General features: G+C 46.0%; 9 non-coding genes across 9 annotated transcripts; 3 read left to right on the forward strand and 6 right to left on the reverse strand.

Moving 5' to 3' along the window:
- Positions 1-839: 839 nt before the first annotated feature.
- On the reverse strand, positions 840-931 carry trnar-ucg (transfer RNA arginine (anticodon UCG)). The gene is given in 2 exon segments: positions 840-875; positions 895-931. It is a non-coding gene; the product is annotated as a tRNA-Arg (tRNA).
- A 3846-nt stretch (positions 932-4777) lies between these two features.
- trnat-agu (transfer RNA threonine (anticodon AGU)) lies at positions 4778-4851 on the forward strand. Its single transcript has one exon. It is a non-coding gene; the product is annotated as a tRNA-Thr (tRNA).
- Positions 4852-5183: 332 nt separating this feature from the next.
- Positions 5184-5265, reverse strand: trnas-gcu (transfer RNA serine (anticodon GCU)). The gene has a single exon. It is a non-coding gene; the product is annotated as a tRNA-Ser (tRNA).
- Positions 5266-6005: 740 nt separating this feature from the next.
- On the reverse strand, positions 6006-6077 carry trnam-cau (transfer RNA methionine (anticodon CAU)). Its single transcript has one exon. It is a non-coding gene; the product is annotated as a tRNA-Met (tRNA).
- A 2727-nt stretch (positions 6078-8804) lies between these two features.
- On the reverse strand, positions 8805-8893 carry trnar-ucu (transfer RNA arginine (anticodon UCU)). The gene is given in 2 exon segments: positions 8805-8840; positions 8857-8893. It is a non-coding gene; the product is annotated as a tRNA-Arg (tRNA).
- Positions 8894-9885: 992 nt separating this feature from the next.
- Positions 9886-9967, reverse strand: trnas-gcu (transfer RNA serine (anticodon GCU)). Its single transcript has one exon. It is a non-coding gene; the product is annotated as a tRNA-Ser (tRNA).
- A 345-nt stretch (positions 9968-10312) lies between these two features.
- trnaw-cca (transfer RNA tryptophan (anticodon CCA)) lies at positions 10313-10384 on the forward strand. Its single transcript has one exon. It is a non-coding gene; the product is annotated as a tRNA-Trp (tRNA).
- Positions 10385-10985: 601 nt separating this feature from the next.
- On the forward strand, positions 10986-11067 carry trnas-uga (transfer RNA serine (anticodon UGA)). Its single transcript has one exon. It is a non-coding gene; the product is annotated as a tRNA-Ser (tRNA).
- Positions 11068-12250: 1183 nt separating this feature from the next.
- Positions 12251-12341, reverse strand: trnar-ucu (transfer RNA arginine (anticodon UCU)). The gene is given in 2 exon segments: positions 12251-12286; positions 12305-12341. It is a non-coding gene; the product is annotated as a tRNA-Arg (tRNA).
- Positions 12342-24679: the final 12338 nt, after the last annotated feature.

Consider the following 24679-nt stretch of genomic DNA (forward strand, 5'->3'; position numbering starts at 1 on the left):
CTGATACTATTTCCGCTATTGTAAAAATTACCAGACACTTTAGCCATTAGGCTAGGCGGTCAAACGGCAAACCACAGCGCCGAATGTCAGCAGTTGTTACCGGCAGAGCATTCTCTTTCTCCCTCATGGTTCTTTTTTATGGGCTGTGGGGGTCGCCTGCAGGACCAGCATTTGTTGCCCTCCTCTAATTGCCCTTCAAATGAAAGTGCCTTGTTCGGCCATTTCAGAGGGCAGTTAAGAGTCACCCTCATTGCTCTGGGTCTGGAGTCAGATGTCAGCCAGACCAGGTAAGGAGGGCAAACGGCTTCATCTAATGTGCACCGATGAACCAGATCATATTTTACTCCAATTGACAGTAGTTCCAAGGCCACCATTACTGAGACTAGCTTTCAATTCCAGATTGACTTCATCAATGAATTGAAATTCCACCAGCTGCCGCAGTGGGATTTACTCCGTGTTCCCAAATACTAGTGCGGGTCTCCGGATTACCAGCCCAGTGACATCACCTTTCATCCCTGAAAACAGAAACAGTTCATTCAGCTCATTATTAAACCCCTTCCTGAGGAGATTAGAATTCCCTCCACAGAATTCTATTGAACAGATTGCATCAAAGCCTGTTGCTCCATTCGGGAGCATCAACAATTTATTAAGATCTCAAAGATAAGATTGATTTCTTGGGCGGAGGATAAAATAATCAGATTAAAAAATTGAATGAACAAAACAACAAGGAAATGCATTCTGAGAAAGAGTCCTGCAATGTTTGCAAGAAAATGCAGAGCTTTCCGCTGAAGAAGGAAATCTCGTTTATTTTGAAACTTCGGCCAGATTTCTGCATAAAACGACCGCGACAGGACTCGAACCTGCAATCTTCTGATACCATCACTGTCATATTGACCGAAGTCAGACGCCTTATCCATTAGGCCACGCGGTCGACACATATTTACTCCGCCGGAATGTCAGAACCATGTGAATACCTACCGAGATTATATTTATTCTCAGTTCTATTTTTGGATGTTTCACTTTATAAAGATTGAGCAGAACTTCCCAGTTCTTATACTCAGTATATTCAGTTTTGAAGCCAAACATCCAATCCGCCTTCCTGACAACTCTCTCAAAATGGCCTCTCTCCTTCAAAGATCTCTCTGAACTTCAGCTCCCTCTGAGCCTGCACACTGTTTAGAACTGGACCATTCAGTTTCTATTGCCTCTCTCCATCTCTTCTGTCAAAATGCAGCACTGTTCCTGAGTGTGGGATTAATAATATGTCTCTAGTACAACATCAGTGAGAGCTGAGACTGCAGCTTCTGTTTCTCCAAGAGAATCTTTCTGGATAAAGCCGGAATTTACAAGGATTTCTGTAACTGATACATTATCTGATAAATTATCACCGCCCTCACTCACTCTATCGGTGTCTATCCCTCCACCCCCACTCAGTAACTGTATAGGAAGGGGGAATATTGCTGGATAATGACTGACTGCAGACAATCTGTATCTTCTGCTGATCAAATAGAGAGGGAGAGAGATTTTCAAAGTCTCTTTGTGAGTATGGATTAACCTTTTATATGCCCTCACAAACTCTGTAATCTTGCCTTTGTCAATTCCTAAGAAGTACTTGTACCTCTGAGGCCCTGGTGGACGGTTGAAGGGTGGGGTGAGGTTTGAAGGCGATGCCGCAGGGTGCTGAGTGTGAGACCAGCCGATTTTAAAGCATGTGTGTAGGAAAGTGAAGAGTGAACTCGTCCGTTTGAAGATCACAGAAAGGCTGTGTCTGGAGCTGGGCCCGAGAGACAAGTTTTGGGTTGTCAGTAAATGAACTCCTGTAATGAAGACACAAAATCAGAAAGAGGAAATGCTGGAAATATTCAGCAGCTCCGAAAGCAGCTGTGGAGAGATATTGCTGTCGCCAGGATGTAACTCTCCAATTGGATACTTCACATTGCTCAGATCTGACACTCTCAACACCTCCCTGTAAGGAACAGGAAGGGCGGGAATTGGGTCTTTGTTGATTTGAGCAAACAGAGCAATGCAGCAATGAGAAGCTCCTCACCCCCCCGGCGGCTTGGGGAAGGATGGGACTCAGATACAGGCCTCTGGCTGGGGTTCAAAATAGAATAAAAAACGTATCGAGTTTGAAATGTAAATGCCACAAAAATGGAATTCAATTCGATTTAGAACATAAGAACATAAGAAATAGGAGCAGGAGTAGGCCATCTAGCCCTTCGAGCCTGCCCCGCCATTCAATAAGATCATGGCTGATCTGTCGTGGCTCAGTTCCACTTTCCCGCCCTCTCCCCATAACCCTTAATCCCCTCTCTTATCAAAAACCCATCAACCCGCTTCTTAAAAATATTTAGCGAGGCAGCCTCCACCACTTCAACGGGCAGAGAATTCCAGAGATTCACCACCCTTTGAGTGAAGAAGTTCCTCCTCAACTCCGTTCTAAACCGCCTCCCCTTTATCTTGAGGCTGTGCCCCCTAGTCCTACTGTCTTTTTTGAGCGGGAAGAGTCTCTCCACCTCTATCCTATCCATCCCATTCATCATCTTATACGTCTCAATGAGATCTCCCCTCATTCTTCTAAACTCTAACGAGTACAAGCCTAGTTTATTCAGCCTCTCCTCATAGCTGAATCCCCTCAACTCCGGTATCAGCCTAGTAAACCTCCTCTGCACTCCCTCCAGGGCCAAAATATCCTTGCGCAGGTGCGGCGCCCAAAACTGCACACAGTACTCCAGCTGCGGCCTCACCAATGCCCTATACAGCTGCAGCAAGACCTCCCTACTTTTATATTCAATCCCCCTCGCTATGAAGGCCAGCATCCCATTCGCCTTCCTGACCACCTGCTGCACCTGCAAGCTGGGTTTTTGCGATTCATGCACAAGGACCCCGAGGTCCCTCTGCACCGTCGCCTGCTGCAGTTTTTCGCCACGTAAGTAATAGTCCTTCCTACCATTCTTCCTACCAAAGTGGACCACCTCACACTTGCCAACATTAAATTCTATTTGCCATTTCCTGGCCCATTCGCCCAGCCTATCTAGATCCTTCTGCAGACTCTCCACACCCTCCGCACAATTTGCCGTTCCCCCAATCTTGGTGTCATCAGCAAATTTCGACACCCTGCACTCGGTTCCCTCCTCCAGATCATCTATATAAATGGTAAATAGCTGAGGCCCCAGCACCGACCCCTGGGGCACCCCACTAGTCACCATCCGCCAATCCGAATAGCACCCATTGACCCCCACTCTCTGCCTCCTATTTGACAACCAATCCTCTATCCACGCTAACACCCTACCCCCAACTCCATGTCCCCTGACCTTCTGCAATAACCTCTTGTGAGGTACCTTGTCAAACGCCTTCCGAAAATCCAGAAAGACCACATCCACCGGCTCTCCTCTATCCACTGCCCTAGACACATCCTCATAGAACTCCAGTAAATTTGTCAGACACGACTTCCCTTTAATGAAACCGTGTTGCGTCCGCCCTATCAAGCAATTCCCTTCAAGATGCCTCGCAATTTCCTGCTTAATGATGGATTCTAACATTTTACCTACCACAGACGTTAAACTAACCGGCCTATAATTCCCCGCCTTTTGCCTGGCACCCTTCTTAAACAACGGCGTAACATTAGCCGTTTTCCAATCTTCCGGCACTTCCCCGGAATCCAGCGACGTCTGGAAAATAACCACCAAGGCATCCACTATCACCTCCGCCATTTCTTTCAGAACCCTCGGATGCATTCCATCCGGTCCTGGGGACTTGTCCACAATCAGCCCCTCCAGTCTGTCGAGCACCACCTCTCTAGTAACAGTAATGTCATTAAGACCCTCCATTCCTACCACCTTTCCATCGCTAACACCCGGCAAATTATTCACGTCCTCCTCCGTGAAGACAGAAACAAAAAAGTTATTCAAGACCTTCGCCATATCCCCATCCCCTACCACTAGCTCCCCTTTCTCATCCTCTAAAGGACCAACGTTCACCCTAGCCAGCCTCTTCCTTTTTATATATTTATAAAAACTCTTGCTATCCTTTTTTATATTAAGTGCTAGCCCAGCCTCATAGCTTCTCCTACCCTCCTTTATCAACTTCTTTGTCAATCTTTGGCGGATATAGTCAGGATAACCGATCTGTTTGAGGTGCTGTGTTCAGGTCGCAGTCTTCTTTCGGGGCCTGGGCTCAAATCCCACTTCAGAAACTGTTTTTTTTCCCTTCGCGAGGCACCATCCAAACCCCGGAAATCTCTCAGCACAAGGGCAGCAGATGCAGAGGAACAATGACCACCTGTAATTTCCACTCCGAGACACACATCATCCGGATTTGGAAACATATCACCGTTCCCATGGCTGGCTCACAATCCCGGAACTCCCTCCCTAACAGCAGTCTATGTGTACATACATCACATGGACTGCAGTGTCTCCAGAATAAATTCATCGCCAATTACTCAAAGACAATTAATTTGGACAATAAATGCTTCCCGGGCCAGTGACACACATACCCCGTATGAACAAAGTATTTTCTTTTTTAAATCACTTCGTGCGACAGAAGGAACACAGCTGCCTTCAGAGCAGAAAACTGTGTGTGTGAATCACATCTCTAATTTTACACCAAATGTGTGTCTGAAAACAGTAAGTGGATCCAGCTCACGTTAAACCGTTCAATATTTAGTCGGATAGTTCACAGGTACGTTCCAATTCTGGCAGTATCTCCTTTTTCACAAATACCACCAGATCTGGAACATATTTCCAGCATTCCGCTGAGCCCACCCTCAGCAGTGACAGGCTCTGTGGCTTAGTTGGTTAAAGCGCCTGCCTAGTAAGCAGGAGATCCTGGGTTCAAATCCCAGCGGAGCCTTGGTTCTTTTCCAATGATGTTTGCAATTGTGCCAGTGACAAAATCCATTTTTGCCTTTCCCTTCACAGTGGATAATCTCCAAAGATGGAAACAGTTCGATATTCCCCACATGTTTACCTGGTGGCAAACTCCTGTCCAAAACTGGGGTCCTGACTTAAATCGATCGTCAGCTCCAGTTTCTCATGGGATTAGAAATATGGGAATGTGGAATTGTTCTGCAACATTCACCCCTCCAGCCTGTGTGTCCAAACTTCATCTTGGTTCCGTGAAACTCAAAACACTGAGCGAATCATCAGTTCCCCGGCAATAAGGAGACAGAACAAATACACCACCGACGAGGGTGGGATTCGAACCCACGCGTGCAGAGCACAATGGATTAGCAGTCCATCGCCTTAACCACTCGGCCACCTCGTCACGTAGCAACTGCTCCCCAAACCACCTCTTGTGTTTTAACAACCGTAACAAAGAACACATTTCTCCCGCAGGATAACGTTGCCTTTCTGCTTTCTCTTGATTCGTTGTTACTTTTCCATTTGATGTAAATCCAGAGAAAGTAAAGAGAGAGACAGTTCACCTCTCTGCTCCCGGTTTGGTTTTGAATTCACCGAACATGACCCTGATGTAAAACAGAGCAAGTGCTGTGAGTTCGTGGAGCAACAGGAGAGAGTCTGACCCCCCAGTAGAGGGCTGTGTGTCCCAATCACGGAGCTTTTCTGTGTCGGTCTTTGGATTTTGGTTGTTTGCGATTGTTCCTGAAATGGCAAATTCCAAATCTGGGATAGAAATGAAATTTTAGGGATGACCCGATTCTCATGCTTAGTTATTTTTAATAAACTTCTCTATTTGAACAATGTGTGAGGGATATGATTTGTCCAGTGTCGGTAAAGTTCGAGCAAGGTTCACAGTCCAAGTTGTTTCTGGGAGCCATCAATGGGGAGAGCTGACTGGCTGTGTTTTAACCAGAGGATTCACACCTCAGGAGAGGAGCAAGACTGAGAAGGCGGAGACTTCATGATCAATCTCAACTGAACCGGGAATTGATCCCGCGCTGTTGGCTGAATAAACTGTCCAGTCAATGAAGACAAATGCTCTGGGCTACTCATTAATGAAAACTAAGACCATCACTGTTTCTATTTGATGGAGAGAGTAGGTGATAGCAGAGGATGGTTTCGATCCATCGACCTCTGGGTTATGGGCCCAGCACGCTTCCGCTGCGCCACTCTGCTCCCAAAGTCAACCCCTCCCTGCTTATTACTGCTGCCCGCGAGCCAGGAATCTATTCACTGTCTCTTTTCATTACAAACAAAACCCTGGGAAGCTCACCCTGGCTGGATAATAACACTTAACATCACCCCGAATGTAACAGACAGAGAACAAACACACAGAAAAGCAGTAAAAAACTATTAGGAGACACTCACAATGAGAGACAGAAAATATTCGAGCAAACCGGCAAGACACTGAGATGGAGAAACTGATTGAGTATGAAAAGGGATTTTCTGTTACACAAAGATAGGCCCTGTTTTGAAATGTATGTTGTGTTGTGTAACTGTGCTCTCTGCTGTGTAACTGTTCTCTCTGTTTGGAACTGTGACTCTCCCGTTGACAGATCTTCACTGTGGTTCTGACAAATTCTTCCCTGTTGTGTAAATGTGTTCCCGGTTTGTAAATATCATCCGTCATGAGCAGAAGTTTTTTTTTTCTTTTGAGTGAAATGTTCTCTGTTGTTCTGTGAAGATGTTTTCTGTGGAAAAGAATCAACGGAAATTTCAAGGCCGCCATTTCTGAGGCTTGCTTTCAATTCCAGCATTGTTTGGGCAGAATGGCCTCCTCCCGTTTCTGTTTTCTATCCATGGGCCGATGGGTTAAATCAGTGAATTTGAATTTCACCAGCTGCCGTGGTGGGATTTACTCCGTGTCGCCAAAGATTAGCGCGGGCCTCTGGATTACCAGCCCCGTGACATCACCTTTCATCCCTGTAAACAAAAACAGTTCATTCAGCTCAGCATTAAACCTCTTCCTGAGGAGATTAGAATTCCTGCCGCAGAATTTCAATTAGCCGATTGATGCAAAGCATTTTGTCCTCGTTTGGAACATTAACAATTTATCCAGATCAAAAATACATTGTGGAACAGTTCTGAGCGAAAAAAATGAGATAAGTGAGAATTAAATGAACAAAGTTACAAGGAAAGTAATTCTGAGAAAGCTGTTTGGAAGAAATAGTGGATTTCAGTTAACGGGCGAGGGAATTGGACTTTTAATTCCAAATGTCTTTATTGATGTCAAGTTTCGCCATCTGCCATGGCGGTGGTGGTGGTGGGGTGTGTGTGTGTGTGTGTGAGAGAGAGAGAGAGAGAGAGAGAGACTCTCACAAGATCAATCTGTTTGACTGATTATGAATTAGTCCTTTATGTTCCCTCATAAACACTGTGATCCCTTGTCTTTGTGAATTCCTCAGTTGCACTTGTACCACTGAGACTCTGATATGCGGGTGGAGGGTGGGGTGAGGTTTGAAGGCAATGCCGCAGGGTGCTCAGTGTGAAAACAGACGGTTTTAAAGCAGGGAAGTGAAAAGTGAACTTGTCTGTGTGAAGTTCACAGTAAAGCTCTGTCTGGTGCTGCGTCCGAGAGACAAGTTTTGGGTTGTCGGTAAATGAACTCCCGCAATGAAAGCACAAAATCAGAGAGAGGAAATGCTGGAAATATTCAGCAGCTCCGAAAGCAGCTGTGGAGAAATATCCCTATCGCCAGGGTGTAACCCTTCAATTGCAGTGTTCACATTGCTCAGATCTCTCAATCTTAGCACCTTCGGGCAAGGAACAGGTAGAGCGGGAATTGGGTCTGTGTTGACTTGAGCAAACCCAGTAAACAGGAGATCCCGGTTTCATAATCCCAGCGAGAACTTTGAGGCCTTTCAAGTGATCAGTGCAATTGTACAAGTTACAATATCCCATCCTTGCTAATCAGTATTGGCTTTCCCTTTACAGTGGATGATCTCCAGAGATAAAATATATTTCGAGACTCCCCACAAATATTTCTACTATTTACACGATCCGGGTATTTTCACCATTTGCAGGGAAAAAAAGAATCTGCAATAAATCTAATGCTGTAAATTCATAAATACAGCTTTCAATTTTTTTTCCTCAGGGAATTTCTAACACAGTCGAATGGCCTTAGAGTCACACAATCCCAACAGTGCTGAAGGAAACCATTCTGCCCATCGAGTTTGTACCGACTCTCCAACAGAGAATCGCACACTGGACCTATCCCCGCGGTGCCACACATCCACCCCGGTAATCTCCCTATACAAACACCTTGGGGAACCAAGGGACAATCCAGCATGGCCAATCCACCCAACTTGCTCATCTTTGGACTGTGGGAGTAAACCAGATCACTTGGCTTCCTGCGTTAATTTGCCCGGATCAATATAGATTGAACAGAACTGCAGAAGGTTAGCACCATCCAGGACAAAGCATCCCACTTCATTCGCTTCCCACACATAAAAAATCACTCCCTCCACACAATGACAGCAGTGTGCACCATCTACACGATGCAGCAACTCAGCAAGGCTACTTTTCCAGCACCTTCCAAACCCATGACTACGACAGCCTGGAAGGACAAGCGCAGCAGACACATCAGAATAACACCCCTACATTGCAGGGCACTGATATTTATTTATTGATTTATAAATTGCTCCTGTGTGTGTGTTCTTTAACCTTTTTTTATCGACCAAAAGGAGTGAAATCTCGAATTGAAAATGATGTTACTATTTCGAACCCAAACAGTCAATGTTGTATTAAACCGGGGTTTGTGATTTATTCTCGAGTCAGTGGTTTCCCTGGGAGCCGGGTTAACAGAAACAGCATGGAGAGATGGCAGAGCAGGAAATATCGTTGCCGAAGGTGAATCACATCAATGAGGCAGCAAACTGTTTACTACGAAGCTGATCCAAAATCCGACTCCGGTGGGATTCGAACCCACAACCTTTGAATAGCTAATTTAATTATTTAGAAGTCCAACGCGCTTTCCGTTGCGCCACAGAGCCACGTGCTGGGAGTTTATTTTCCTTGTCCATCTATGGATTTTTGACAATGTAGAAACTATTCGTAAGTTGAACAATCTCATAGTTTAAACATCAAGAAATGTTAAGAATATGGTGTAACAGACATAACTAGGGCGTAGAGAAAGATCAACTTAATGCGAGATAATCCATTCAAGGTAAGTCTGTGAATTCAGATGTTCAGGATCCAGTCACAGAGGGAGGTGCCGAGGCCCAGGCCACAGAGTTTGGAGAGGAGTTTTGTGGGAATAGTAGTGTTGAAGGCTGAGCTGTAGTCAATAAATAGGAGTGTGACATAGGTGTCCTTGTTATCTAGGTGTTCCAGGATTCAGTGCAAGGCCAGGGAAATGGTGTGTGCTGTGGACCTTTTGTGGCAATTGGTACTGGCACGTTAGACAGCAAGTCATTGTCTTGTGAGATGGTCAAAGGTTGTGGGTCCGAATCTCATCTGAGTCCGCTTTTGGGATAAAATGTGAAGAAATTAGGAACTGGTGTGTCAATCTTCTCAGAGAAATAAAACTGCCGCCTGGAACTTCAGAGAGGGCCCTCAGTGTAAAAGGACGGCATTCGGCCCATCAAACCTGCACCGACAACAATCCCATCCAGGCTGTATCCCCGTGACCCCACATGTTTACCATGCTAATCCCCCTGACACTAAGGGGCTATTTAGCATGGCCAATCCCGCTAATACAGCACTAATTTTCATGGCTGACCTGCCGATTCTGGAAAGATAAAATCTTGCCACTGGCGTCTGCTTTGGAGATTCCGACACCACATTTTTGCCGGGTGGTGAACTCCTGTCCAAAGCTGGTAACCTGACTTGATTCGAGTTTCTCCGAGGATGAGAATTCTGGGAATGTGGATTTGTTCTGGAACATTCACCCCTCAAGCCTGTGTGTCCAAACTTCATCTCGGTTCTGCGAACCTCAAAACACTTAAACAAGCCATCAATTTAAGGGTCAGGGTAAATACATCACCGACGAGGATGGGATTTGAACCCACGCGTGCAGAGCACAATGGATTAGCAGTCCATCGCCTTAACCACTCGGCCACCTCGTCATGGAATAATTTGGCACCAAACTTTGACAAAGGGTCATCTGGACTCGAAATGTCAGCTTTTTTCTCTCCTTGCGGATGCTGCCAGACCCGCTGAGATTTTCCAGCGTTTTCTCATTTGACTTCTCACCAAACCAGCTCTTGTGTTTTAATACCCGTAACAAACAACATGTTTCTCCCGCAGGATAATGTTGTGTTGCTGTTTACTCCTTAATCTCGGTTCGCTGTTACTCTTCCATTCCATGTCTAACCACAGAAAGTAAAGAGGGAGACAGTTCCATTCCCTGGGCCCTGTCTGGTTTTGAATTGGCCGAACGTAACCCGGATGTAAAAAGCTGGGAGCAGCGGGAGCCTGTGGCGCAACGGTAGCGCGTCTGACTCCAGATCAGAAGGTTGCGTGTTCAAATCACGTCAGGCTCATGAAACTTTTCTGGGTCGGATTTTGCATCTGGGTAAAGTTAATTGTCCCCGAAATGACAAATTTCAAAACGATGGTAGAAATGATATTTTAGGGATGCTTCCGGTTCGCATGCTCAGATTATTTTTGCACAGTTTTATATCTGAAACAATGTGTCAGAATTGTGAGGTGTTCATTTCTTGCAAAGTTAAAGCAAGGTCCACACTCTCAGATGTTTCTGTGGGTCATTAAAGGAGAGAGAGCTGACTGGTGGTGATTTAACAGGATAATTCACACCTCAGGAGAGGAGCAAGGATAAAAACAATCTCAGACGATACAGGAATTAATCCCGAGCTTCTGGCTGAATAAACAGCCCAGCCAACTGAGCTAAACACTTATTTGATAAAAGGGGAACTCTCCGAAAGTTCATGCTGCCAAATAAACCTGCTGGGCTTTAACCTGTTTTAGTGAGATTACTTACTGTGAGCCTGGGATAAATGTGCTGTGTTCCCCGTTAATGAAAATCAAGACGATGAACCAAATTTACTGTCGAGAAAACTCAAGAGTTGCCTTTGGGCAGCAGCCGAATGTTACTATTTAATGTTAGTAAGACCACCCCAAGCAGCTGCGATGGCCGAGTGGTTAAGGCGTTGGACTTGAAATCCAATGGGGTTTCCCCACGCAGGTTTGAGTCCTGCTCGCAACGAGTCTGATGTGCAGCGTTTAGAAGTTGCAATTTGTTTACTGGGGGAACCGCTAAACAAAAATTGTAACTGTTAATTTTCGGGTAGCGCAGTGGTTATTACTGCTGTGTCACAGCTCCAGCGACCTGGGCTCGATTCCCGGCTTGGGTCACTGTCTGTGTGGAGCTTGCACATTCTCCTCGTGTCTGCGTGAGTTTCCTCCCACAGTCCAAAGATGCGCGGGTTCGGTTGATTGGCTGTGCTAAAAATTGTCCTGAGATGAGTAGGTTAGAGGGATTAGTGGGTAAAATATGTAGGGATATGGGGGTAGGGCCTGGGTGGGATTGTGGTCGGTGCAGATTCGATGGACCGAATGGCCTCTTTCTGTACTATAGGATTTCTAAGAGAACATGGTAACCGATGATGGTTTTGATCCATCGACCTCTGGGTTATGGGTCCAGCTTCTGCTGCGCCACTCTGCCCCGAACGTTACCACTTCCTGCCTATCCCTGTTGCGCGGGAGAGAAGAAACTATTCATTGTATTTTTATTTCAAACCAAACCCACGTGTTGGGAAGCGCACCCTGGCTGGACAGTAACACTTAACATCAACCCGAATGTAACAGGCAGAGAAAAACACACAGAAAAGCAGTAAGAGATGATCAGGACACACACAGAGCGATAGAAGGTTAGCACCATCCAGGACAAAGCATCCCACTTCATTCACGTCCCACGCATAAAAATTCAGTCCCTCCCCTCCCGACACACAATGACAGCAGTGTGCACCATCTACACGATGCAGCAACTCAGCAAGGCTCCTTTTCCAGCACCTTCCAAACCCATGACTACGACAGCCTGGAAGGACAAGCGCAGCAGACACATCAGAATAACACCCCTACATTGCAGGGCACTGATATTTATTTATTGATTTATAAATTGCTGTTGCATGTTCTTTAACCTTTTTTATCTTCCAAAAGAAGTGAAATATCGAATTGAGAAAGATGTTACTATTTCTAACCCAAACAGTGAATGTTGTATCAAACTTTAAGAAAGCCCCCGGGGTTTGCGATTTATTCTCGAGTCAGTGGTTTCCCTGGGAGCCGGGTTAACAGAAACAGCATGGAGAGATGGCAGAGCAGGAAATGTCGGTGCCGAAGCTGAATCACATCAATGAACCAGCAAACTGCTTCGAATCTGATCAAAAATCCGACTCTGGTGGGACTCGAACCCACAACCTTTGAATGGTTAATTTGCCAGTATTTAGAAGTCCAACGCGCTTTCCATTGCGCCACAGAGCCATGCGCAAAGAAATTACTTGTCCATATATGGATTTTTGACAATGTGGAAACTATTGGTAAGTTCAACAATCTCATAGTTTAAACATCAAGAACTGTTAAGAAGAACTTCATTGATTGCAACTTGTGTTGGAACATCTTATTTCTGTTGAGAGAGCTTGGAAATATACACCTTTATACAGGAAATGTGTCCATCACAGAATGACCCTCCCTCTCTTCCTCATTCTCCTGTGTAGCTTGGAGTCAAATCTCAAAGGTTTGATAAGCCGGGAGACACATTCTACTCCATCTGTCACAGGGCTGATCAGAACCTGTTCCCTGTGAAACATTTGCACAGAACACAACACAAAGCTAGAAGCTGCAAACCTGAAACACAAACAGAAAATGCTGGAAATGCTCAGCAGGTGAGGCAACATTTTTGAATAATGGAGATTTGTGTAAAACCAGCTCCTGAAGCACAGCACAGCTGCACAGTTTAAAGTTTCCTTTCATTCACAATGGATGCTCCATTCTATGATTTTGAATAATTCAAATTGATAATCTGCATTGTTATTCTAGTCGCCACCGATTCAGTGAATTGAACCAGTATTGAACCGATTCAGTGCCTATTGTAGAAATCTTTGGAAACTGAAGGAACATTTAACATGGCCAATCCACCTAACCTTCACATCTTTGAACCATGGAAACAAACCAAAGCAACTAGAGGAATCTCTGGGGGAGAATGTGCAAAATCTGCAGTCAGCAAAAGGCCAGGACCAAACCCGGGTCTCTGAGGTGATGAGGCGGGAGAGTGGGATTAGATAGCGTGCAGCTTCAATAATATAGTGCAAACCTGATGGGCCGAATGGACTGTTACTGCATTGTAACGATTCTGTGGTTTGGGAATCGAAAGCATGATCCCATTGAATGGAGCAGCAGGCTTGAGGGGCCATGTAGTTCACTTCTGATCCGATTTATTGTGCTGCTGCGTCCAGGAAGCTGCTAATTGATTTCTAATCATTAAATGAGAGCTCACTCCAAATACCCTTAATGCATCAACCCTGTGCTCAGTGACAAACACTGACTCGTGGTTAATTAATGTCTCAATTTTAATATTCACATACATGATTCCAAATCCCTCCATGTCCTCAGCTCTTCCTGCCTTTCGTCATCTCCAGCCGAACAATTCTCTGAGATATCTGAGCTCTGATTCTGCCTTCGTGAGCATCTCTGATTTGGTTCACTTCAGCAGCGATTATAGTTCTTTCAGCTCTCTGGGTCTCAGCTCTGGAATTCCCTCTCTAAACTCCCCTGATTCCAGTTTACTTTCCTCTCATTCATTTTTGTCGCCTGTCCGCTTAATTTAATTCCTAATTCCTAATTCCGGGGGGTCCACATTTTGCATTCTGTGACTTTCGGCAGTCCTTTGTCCGCTTTAACTGCCATCAGCGAATTATAATTGTACAACTATAATTATCTGTGCGGTTCCACTTTAAGGATTCTGTACGTCTCCCGCGGCTTGATTTCTCATTGGTTTCAGCTCCGGATCGAATTGAATGACGCAATGACGCTGGGCTGGGAGTGACGCTGCGCGAGTCGCGCAGTCGCGGCGCATTCCGTATGGTCAGTGCGTTCCGATTGGCTAAAGAAGATGTCAATCACATAGAGGGCGTGTGTAGCAACGCGGTCTGCGATTGGTTACAATTGGAGCATCATTTTCAATGGTCTCACCCTTCAGACTAAGAAGCTTTTGGATTGGATTAAGTAGCCGTCACTCAACCTGAGCAGAGCGGCCATTGGATAACGGTGATACGGCGATTCCCGATTGGTTTCCCAGCTGCCGGTCACAGGCCGTGGGCGGGGATTTCCCCTGGGCCAATCAGACACCGCGCGGAGCGGCAGCGAATGTCCCGCCAGTGGCTTCAGTCCCCGGGCCCGGATCCTGAGCCCGCGGCGGGGCTCCGGATGGGGGAAGGGTTTTGGGAGCGGGAATCCCGTCCCGCCCGGCTGGAAATGGGGCGGCCCGGTGGCACAGTGGTTCTCACCGCTGCCTCACAGCGCCAGGGAGCCGGGTTCGATTCCCGGTTTGGGTCACTGACTGTGGGGAGTTTGCACGGTCTCCCCGTGGGTTTCCTCCGGGATCCTCCCACAGCCCAAAGATGTGCGGGTTGGGTGGATTGGCCGGGCTCAATTGCCCCTTGTCGTTTCCAGGGGCACCAGCCAGGGTAAATGCATGGGATTATGGAGATAGGACTTGGGTGGGATTGTGGTTGGTGCAGACTCGATGGGCCGAATGATCGCCTTCTGCCCTGTGGATTCTATAAATCCGCAGCTTAGTCTTTCCAATGGCAGCTTCCTGTGTAAACATGTATTGCTGCAGCCAAGTTCCGCACACACGAGGACGGTCTCAACAGGGATCTTGGGTTCATGTCGCACTATCTGTAACCCCCGTGACTTGCCTGGGTTTGCAAAACCTCACTTACTGTACTGTCTGGAGACAATACACATCTCTTTAAACTGTGATCAGTGCTCCTTCCACTCACATTATCAGCCACTTCAGGTCTTGAACAGCAGGTTAGGTGTAAGGATTCGCATTCTAATCAGTAATCTCTAAACTGTCTGTGCTTTATATGCTCTGTCTGAGGCCAGAACTCTCCATTCACCTGACGAAGGGGCTAACCCGAAAGCTTGCGAGTATATTATCAAATAAATAGGTTGGACTAAAACCTGGTGCTGTCAGACTTTTTACTGTGTTTGCTGCAGTTCCCCAGTCTTCCTGCTGCAAACCTGGTGGAATCAGACCAAATCAGCACAGAAATTGGGATCTTCCTGTGCTTTGGGTGGGGCTCAGTGTCACACTGGGTTTTACAGCACCTCACTTTGCAGAGGCTGTGGTTAGTTGCTGTGATCTTCCTGTCTTTTCGGGGTGGGCCTTGGTTACTCTAAGTGGATCTCCCTTATGGTTTGGTTCTAATTACAGCCTCTCTCTCTCTCTCACAGTCAGTCTGGGTGTTCCTGACTGAGCAGAATGGCCTGATCTCACCACACACATTGAGATGGAGGAGCTGCTGCTCGAGATGAAGATGATTGAGAATTCCAGCCTTCTCTACACTCATTTACTGAGGCCCAGCCCTTTATTCATCATCAGTTTTCCCCGGATGTCAGGTACATTAACATCTTCATCTGCTGTGTACATTGACCTGACTGACCTGTTGGGAGTCTTTTATAGACCTCCTAAAAGTTCTAGAGAGGTTGAGGAAAGGATTGCGGAGACGATCCTGGTTAGGAGTGAAAGTAATAGGGTAATTGTTATGGGGGATTTTAACTTTACTAATATTGATTGGAATTGTTATAGCTCTAGCTCATTAGAGGGGTCAGTTTTTGTGCAAAGTGTGCAGCAAGGTTTTTTGACTCAGTATGTAGACAGGCCAACTAGAGGTGAGGCTATATTGGATTTGGTGCTGGGAAATGAGCCAGATCAGGTGTTGGATTTGGAAGTTGGTGTGCATTTTGGTGATAGTGACCACAATTCGGTTACGTTCACCTTAGTGATGGAAAGGGATAGGCATGAACCTCGGGCCAGTGGTTTTAGCTGGGGGAAGGGTAGTTATGTGGCTATTAGGAGAGAATTAGGAAGCATAGCTTGGACTAGGAGATTACAGGGATTGGGAACGTCCGAAATGTGGAGTTTTTTCAAGGAGCAGCTACTGCGAGTCTGTGATAGGTATGTCCCTGTCAGGCAAGGTGGAATTGGTAGGGCTAGGGAACCGTGGTGCACTAAAAAAGTTGATTCGTTGGTTAAAAAGGAAAAGGAGGCTTATGTTCGGATGAGACGTGAGCACTCGGATAGTGCACTAGAGAGCTTTAGATTGGCTAGGAGGGAGTTGAAGAGCGAGCTAAGAAGGGCTAAAAGAGGACATGAGAAGACTTTGGCTGATAGGGTTAAGGAGAATCCTAAGGCGTTCTATAGGTATGTCAAGAACAGAAGGTTGGTTAGGGCAAGGTTAGGGCCAGTTATAGACGGCAGAGGGAAGTTATGTGTGGAACCGGAGGAGATTGGTGAAGCATTGAACCAATATTTCTCTTCGGTGTTCACGCAGGGGGACATGGATATAGCTGAGGAGGACACTGGGTTGCAGCGGAGTAGAATTGACAGTGTTACAGTTGATAAGGAGGATGTGCTGGATATTCTGGAGGGTCTGAAAATAGATAAGTCCCCTGGTCCGGATGGGATTTACCCCAGGATTCTCTGGGAGGCAAGAGAAGTGATTGCAGAGCCTCTGGCTCTGATCTTCAGGTCGTCGTTGGCCTCTGGTATAGTACCAGATGATTGGAGGTTAGCGAATGTTGTCCCATTGTTTAAGAAGGGGAACAGAGACTTCCCCGGGAATTATAGACCGGTGAGTCTCACTTCTGTTGTGGGCAAGGTTTTGGAAAAAATTATTCGGGATAGGATTTATAGTTATTTGGAGAGTAATGAGTTGATTGGAGATAGTCAGCATGGTTTTGTGGCGGGTAGATCGTGCCTTACTAACCTTATTGAGTTTTTTGAGAAAGTGACCAAAGAGGTGGATGGGGGTAAGGCAGTGGACGTGGTGTATATGGATTTTAGAAAGGCGTTTGATAAGGTTCACCATGGTAGGCTTCTGCACAAAATGCAGATGTATGGGATTGGGGGTGATCTAGGGAACTGGATTAGGAATTGGCTAGCGGATAGGAGACAGAGGGTAGTGGTTGACGGTAAATATTCATCATGGAGTTCAGTTACAAGTGGTGTGCCTCAGGGATCTGTGTTGGGGCCACTGCTGTTTGTGATTTTTATTAATGATCTGGATGAGGGTATAGTTTGGTGGATCAGTAAATTTGCTGATGACACCAAAGTCAGAGATGTGGTAGATAGTGAGGAAGGGTGTCATAGTTTGCAGGAAGACTTGGACAGGTTGCAGAGCTGGGCCGAGAGGTGGCGGATGGAGTTTAATGCAGAGAAATGTGAGGTAATTCACTTTGGTAGGAATAACAGATGTGTTGAGTATAGGGCTAACGGGAAGACTTTGAATAGTGTGGAGGAGCAGAGGGATCTAGGTGTATGTGTACATAGATCCCTGAAAGTTGGGAATCAAGTAGATAAGGTTGTTAAGAAGGCATACAGTGTCTTGGCGTTTATTGGTAGGGGGATTGAATTTAGGAGTCGTAGCGTTATGTTGCAACTGTACACAACTCTGGTGCGGCCGCACTTGGAGTATTGTGTGCAGTTCTGGTCCCCACATTACAGGAAGGATGTGGAGGCTTTGGAGAGGGTGCAGAGGAGGTTTACCAGGATGTTGCCTGGTATGGAGGGGAGATCCTATGAGGAGAGGCTGAGGGATTTGGGGTTGTTTTCGCTGGAAAGAAGGCGGCTAAGAGGGGATCTTATTGAAACATATAAGATGATTAGAGGTTTAGATAGGGTGGATAGTGATAGCCTTTTTCCTCTGATGGAAAAATCTAGCACGAGGGGGCATGGCTTTAAACTAAGGGGGGGGTAGTTATAGGACAGATGTCAGGGGTAGGTTCTTTACCCAGAGGGTGGTGAGGGATTGGAATGCCCTGCCTGCTGCAGTTGTAAATGCGCCTAGTTTGGGGGCGTTTAAGAGGTCTGTGGACAGGTTTATGGACGAAAAGGGATTGGTTTAGGTTAGTGGGTCATTGTTGTTTTTTTTTTAACTGGTCGGCGCAACATCGTGGGCCGAAGGGCCTGTTCTGCGCTGTAATGTTCTATGTTCTATGTTCTATGTTCTGACAGTGGGAAGGTATTGGAGCAGGATGGTGCAGTCAACCATGTCAAAGGCGTGGACATTCAGCTGGGTAAGACTGCACTCACCTGGTTCCATTCTTATCTTTCTGATCATATACAGAATATCACCTGCAATGGTTTCTCTTCCCACTCCTGATCTGTTCCCACCCAAATCGCCCTGGGATCTATCTTTGGCTCCCTCCTATTTTTCATCTACACCTTACCCCTCAGTGACATTATCTGAAAGCACAGTGTTAGTTTTCACATGTATGCTGATAACACCCAGCTCAACCCCACCTCTCACAACCAATCCCCTGTTATTAAATTATTAAACTCCTTCTCCAACTTCTAACACTGGTTCAGTAGAGAATTCCCCCAATTAAATATTTAGAAGACCAATGTTCCCACCACAAATTCTGTTCCCAGTCACTGACTCCATCTCTCCCACTGGTTACTGTCAAGGTTGAAACAAACCCTCATTCTTGGCACCTCATCAGACTCGGAAATGAGTTTCTGACCACATATCTGTTCCTTCACCAAGATCACCGATTTCCAGCTGTGTAACATCACACATTGTTTGTAATACCTCAATTCACCCGTACCTGAAACCCTCATCCACACTTTTGTTACCTCGAGACTTGACAATTCAAACACACTCCTGCCCAGCAGATTTCCTTCCCTAAAGGGCATTAATAAACCAGATAGGGTTTTATCACAAGCAACAAATAGATGTTTCATTGCAGATTCATATTGAATTCACATTTCATCATCTGCCCTGTTGGGTTTTGAACCCAGGTTCCTAGAGCATTTCCAGAGTCTCTGGGTTACGAGCCCATGACACCACTGCCTCCCCTAATCAATGACATCACACATTTTGGCCTCAACTTCTTTCTGCATTCGCGATTTCCACAGATTCACCCCTCTCTGGTGAAGAAATTTCTCCTCACCTCAGTCCTAAACATTCATCCCTTATCCTTACACAAAGGATATCAGTAACATTCTTCCTGAATCTCCCCTTTCCAGTCCTGTTAGAATTTTATAACTTCCTATGAGCCCCCTCTCAATCTTCTAAACTCCAGTGAACATAATCCTAACTGACTTCATCTTTCCTCATACGACACACTGGCCATCCCAGGAATTAACCTGGTGAACCTTCACTGCCCTCCCCCTGCAGCAAGGACATCCTTCCTCAGATAAGGACACCAATACTACACACAATACTCCAGGTGTGGCCTCATCATTGCCCTATACAACAGCAGTAAAACATCCCTATTCCTAGACAGAATTCCTCTCGCTCCCAAGGCCAACATACCATTTGCCATCTTTTTGTCTGCTGTATCTCCGCACTTACTTTCAGGGACTGAACAAAGAACAGTACAGCCCAGGAACAGACCCTCTTCCCACCCAGTCTGTGCCGACGCAGATGCCTCTTGTAATGACTTCAATCAGGCCATTGAGGTTGGCGATTGGAGCAGGAACTCCCTGATTAAGGATCCAATTGATGGGCCAATCAGGGAGTCTTTGCCTTGTACTTAATCGGGAGTGCCCGTTCCTCTGACACCCCCGGAGATAAACTGTTAGCACTCTGTGTACTGCTGTTAGAGGTGTAAATAAAGGGGTTTTGGTGAAGGAACTCCTCCCTCTGCAGACTTATTACACCTCTCTAATCTAATATTTTCTTGCCTCGATGTGGTCCATATCCCTGTGTTCCTGCTGATTCATGGATCTATCCAGATGCCTCTTGAACGTTGTTACAGAATCTGCTTCCACTATTTCCTCCGGCAGTACGTTCCAGGCATTCCCCACTCTCTGTCTGAAAAACTTACCCCTTACATCTCTTTTAAACTTTCCCTCTCTCACTCTCACCTTTGTCCCGAGTATTTGATCCTTTGACCCTCGGGAAAAGACTGTGACAATCCACTCTATCCAAACCTGTCATAATCTTGTAAACTCTCTCAGGTCCCCCCTGCTCTTCCGATGCTCCAAAGAAAACAATCCAAGTTTGTTCAACCTTTCTTTCTAGTCCATATCCTCCAAACGTTGGAAAGAAGGCGGCTAAGAGGAGACCTTATTGAAACATATAAGATGATTAGAGGTTTAGATAGGGTGGACAGTGATAGCCTTTTTCCTCGGATGGAGAAAGCTAGCACGAGGGAACACAGCTTTAAATTAAGGGGTGGTAGTTATAGGACGGATGTCAGAGGTAGGTTCTTTACCCAGAGGGTGGTGAGGGATTGGAATGCCCTGCCTGCTGCAGTTGTAGATGCGCCAAGTTTGGGGGCGTTTTAGAGCTCTGTGGATAGGTTTATGGATGGAAAGGGATTGGTTTAGGTTAGAGGGTCATTGTTTTTTTCTTAATTGGTCGGCGCAACATCGTGGGCCGAAGGGCCTGTTCTGCGCTGTAATGTTCTATGTTCTAAACCAGGCAACATCCTGGAAAATCTCCTCTGCACCCTTTCCAATGCATCAACATCCTTCTGGAAGTGTTGCACCCAGAATTATACACAACACTCCAAATGCAGCCTAACCAAAGTCTTATACAGCTTCAACATGATTTTACTGACTGATGCACAAGAACATCTAGATCTTGCTGAGTATCCAGCTCTCTTAATTTACACCCATTCAAATAATAATCTGCCTTCCTATTTTTGCTACTGAAGTGGATAATGAAGTGATCGCTGCATATTTATCCACATTACACTGCATCTGCCATGCAGATCCCACACACTCAGCCTGTCCAAATCAGACTGAAGGACCTCTGCATCCCCCTCACAGCTCACCCTCCCACCCAATATTGTATCATCTCCATATTTGGAGATTAAACATTTAGTTCCCGTGTCCAAACCATTAATACATAATATGAACAGTTGGGGTCCTAGCACAGATCCCTGTGGTACCCCACTAATCACTGCCTTCCAATTGGAAAAAGACCCATTTATGTCATCTCTTTCTTTCCTGTCTGCTAACCAGCTTTCTATCCATCTCAAGATGCTGCACACAATCCCATGTACTTTAACTTTACACAGTAGAAGGGCAGCACACTGGTTATCACTGCTGTGTCACAGCACCAGGGACCTGGGTTCGCTTCCTGGCTTGGGTCACTGTCTGTGTGGAGTCTGCACATTCCCCCCGTGTCTGTGTGGGTTTTGTCTCCGATTTCCTCTCACAATCTGAAAAGATGTGCTGCTTAGGTGCACTGGCCGTACTAAATTCTCCCTCAGTCTACCCGGACACGCGGCAGAGTGTGGCTACTAGGGGATTTTCACAATAACTTCATTGCAGTGTTAATGTAAACCTACTTGTGACACTAATAATCAAACTTTAACCTTTAAAACATTATGTGAGATCCTGTTGAAAGCCTTCTGAATGTCTAAAACAAACATATCCACAGGTTCTCCCTGGTCAACTCTAGTAGTTATATCCTCAAAGAATTCCAGTAGTTTTCTCAAGCATGATTTCCCTTTTGTAAATCCATGCTGACTTTATCTGATTAGAACACTGCTTTCCAAATACTTGATAATGGACTCCAGCAACTGCCCTATGACTGACACTCGGCTCACTGCTCATTGGTTCCCTCTTTCCTCTTTACCTCTGTTTTTAGATACAGGGTTTAGATTAGTTACCTCTCTCTCCTGAAGGTGCTGACTCTGGCTGGGTTCAGTTCCACACTCACTGGTTCCTCTCTCTCTCTCCTGAAGGTGCTGACTCTGGCTGGGTTCAGTTCCACACTCACTGGTTCCTCTGTCTCTCTCCTGAAGGTGCTGACTCTGGCTGGGTTCAGTTCCACACTCACTGGTTCCTCTCTCTCTCCTGAAGGTGCTGACTCTGGCTGGGTTCAGTTCCACACTCACTGGTTCCTCTCTCTCTCTCCTGAAGGTGCTGACTCTGGCTGGGTTCAGTTCCACACTCACTGGTTCCTCTCTCTCTCTCTCTCCTGAAGGTGCTGACTCTGGCTGGGTTCAGTTCCACACTCACTGGTTCCGCTCTCTCTCTCTCCTGAAGGTGCTGACTCTGGCTGGGTTCAGTTCCACACTCACTGGTTCCTCTCTCTCTCCTGGAGGTGCTGACTCTGGCTGGGTTCAGTTCCACACTCACTGGTTCCTCTCTCTCTCCTGAAGGTGCTGACTCTGGCTGGGTTCAGTTCCACACTCACTGGTTCCTCTCTCTCTCTCCTGAAGGTGCTGACTCTGGCTGGGTTCAGTTCCACACTCACTGGTTCCTCTCTCTCTCTCCTGAAGGTGCTGACTCTGGCTGGGTTCAGTTCCACACTCACTGGTTCCTCTCTCTCTCCTGAAGGTGCTGACTCTGGCTGGGTTCAGTTCAGACACTGGAAATCAGAAATGAAACAGAAAAGAAAGCTCAGCAGATTGTGCAGCATCTGTTTGCAGAGAGAAACAGAGTTAGTGTTTCAGGTCTGTGACCTTTCATCAGAACCTGAAAACATAGAAACTCGGAAGAGGAGGAGGCCACTCAGCCCATCGTGCTTGTTCCATCATTCAGTGTGATCATGGCTGATCCTCTATCTCAATTCCATATTCTCAGTTTTTCCCAATACCCCTTATACCAATCTTACCCAATGTAACTATCTAAATGCTTTTGAAAAGACAATATTGTAACCGCCTCTACTGCTACCTCAGACAGCTCGTTCCAAACACTCACCTCCTCTGGACCCTTTTGTGTTTCTCTCCTCTCACCTTAAACCTACACCCTCCACTTTAAGACTCCCTGAAATTGGGAAAAGATGTTGACTATCTATCTCATCTATGGCCCTCATTCTTTTATAGACATCTATAAGATTACCCCTAAGCCTCCTACACTCCAGGGAAAAAAAATCCCAGTCTATTCAGTTTCTCCTTATAACTTAAACCATCAAGTCCCAGTAGTATCCTAGTAAATCTTTTCTGAACTCTTTCTAGTTTAATAATGTTCTGTCTATAATAGGGTGACCAGAACTGCACACAGTATTCCTAGTGGGGCCTTAACATGACTTCAACATGATGTCCCAACTCCTATGTGAGGATAAATGGGCCAATACATTCCATTGCTATTCCTCCGGTTGTTAATGAAGTGAAAAAGTTGGTGTTTAATGAAATCTGCTGGAATGTAACAACACTGCAAAATCCTCAATTCTTGTTGTTTCAGCTCAACCAGCCCCTAGAAGCTTGGAAGATGGAAGTTCCTGATTGGTCTGAGGTTGGAGATGAAGAGGAGCCAATTCCCAACAACTTGCTGACAGACATCAACAGTCATCAGCTTTAGAGCGAGGAAATCCTGGAACAGGGCATTCCGAGTAACCAAGACCCTGGAACATCCCCGCTGCTGGAGAACAGAGAAGGTGTGAGGCAAGGCAGGATGTTCAAATGGTGGAAGATGGGACTGAATCATTGGTGGAGTCTCCTACTCTGGTTCTGACTCCTTCTGACATTGATGGACGGTTTGAAGTGGAGGAAATTAGTCAGGATGGAAGTGGTGACGAGATTCACAGTCACTCCCTCAGCTTAGAGACCATTTTTAAGGCGATCTGTGCAGCGACTCCACTCTGGGGTGGATGTCAGATCAGCTCACCAGACAGCAGGAGGATTAAAGCACAGATGAGGCCATTCAGCCCCAACACTTCCTTAAACGCTCCGCTGTGCAGTTCAAAAACTGAAGGCTGGGATTCGAGCCACGTTACACAGGCGACTGGGAAAAGCACCATCGGGTTAATCAGACCACTGGCCCACACTGGAAAGACTAAAAGCCCCGCAGAGGGACATCAACATGAATTTTCACTTTTAATGTTTCTTCTTTACTCTAAACAATATATTGTGTTTGTATAATTATCTTAAATGTTTCACATTGAAACAAATACTGGGAATATTTCGCATTGCTGGAGAAGTGTAACCGGGAACGATGTCCTGTTCATTCAGTTTGGGGAACACTTCCTGACAGAGGAAGATTGGGACATGACAGCTTCTCCCTATCAGCTCCTTCCAATTCCCTCCACAATCCTGAACACCTCGATCAAATCTCCTCTCAACCTTCTCTTCACCAAAGACCCAAATTCTCCAATCTACCGATTAAACTGAACTTCCCCATCCCTGGACCCGTGCCCAGAGATTTATTGCACCCTCTCTAATGCCTTCACACCCTTTCTAAACACTGCTGTCCAGATCAGAGTGCAATACTCCAACTGAGGCCAAACCAGGGTTTTATACAGGTTTCCCATAACTTGTTTGCTCTTGTAAGCTCTGTCCCTACGTATAAAGCTCACAATCCCAAATACCTTAGTAACCACACTCTCAACCTGCCACCTAAACAGCAATTATTAGTGTCACATTTAACCACAGGTCCCTTGTTCCCGCATGCCTTTACAATTGTATCATTTCTTTCATATTGTCTCTCCCTTTTCTTCCCACTGAAATAAATCATTTCACACTTCTCTACTTTAAATTGGTCTTGTTTGACCAATCCACAAGCTGTCTCAGAAACTGTGAGTTTCAGCACTCCCCCCTCACAGTTCACAATGCTGCCATGTATTGTGTAATTCCCACAGTTTGAGTGTGTGCTCTGTACAGCATTGCCGATGTCTCTAATATGGATCAGGAAG

Source organism: Carcharhinus amblyrhynchos, unplaced genomic scaffold, assembly GCF_965287045.1.
Source record: "Carcharhinus amblyrhynchos unplaced genomic scaffold, sCarAmb.v2.hapA scaffold_42, whole genome shotgun sequence".
In the NCBI taxonomy this organism is placed as follows: Eukaryota; Metazoa; Chordata; class Chondrichthyes; order Carcharhiniformes; family Carcharhinidae; genus Carcharhinus; species Carcharhinus amblyrhynchos.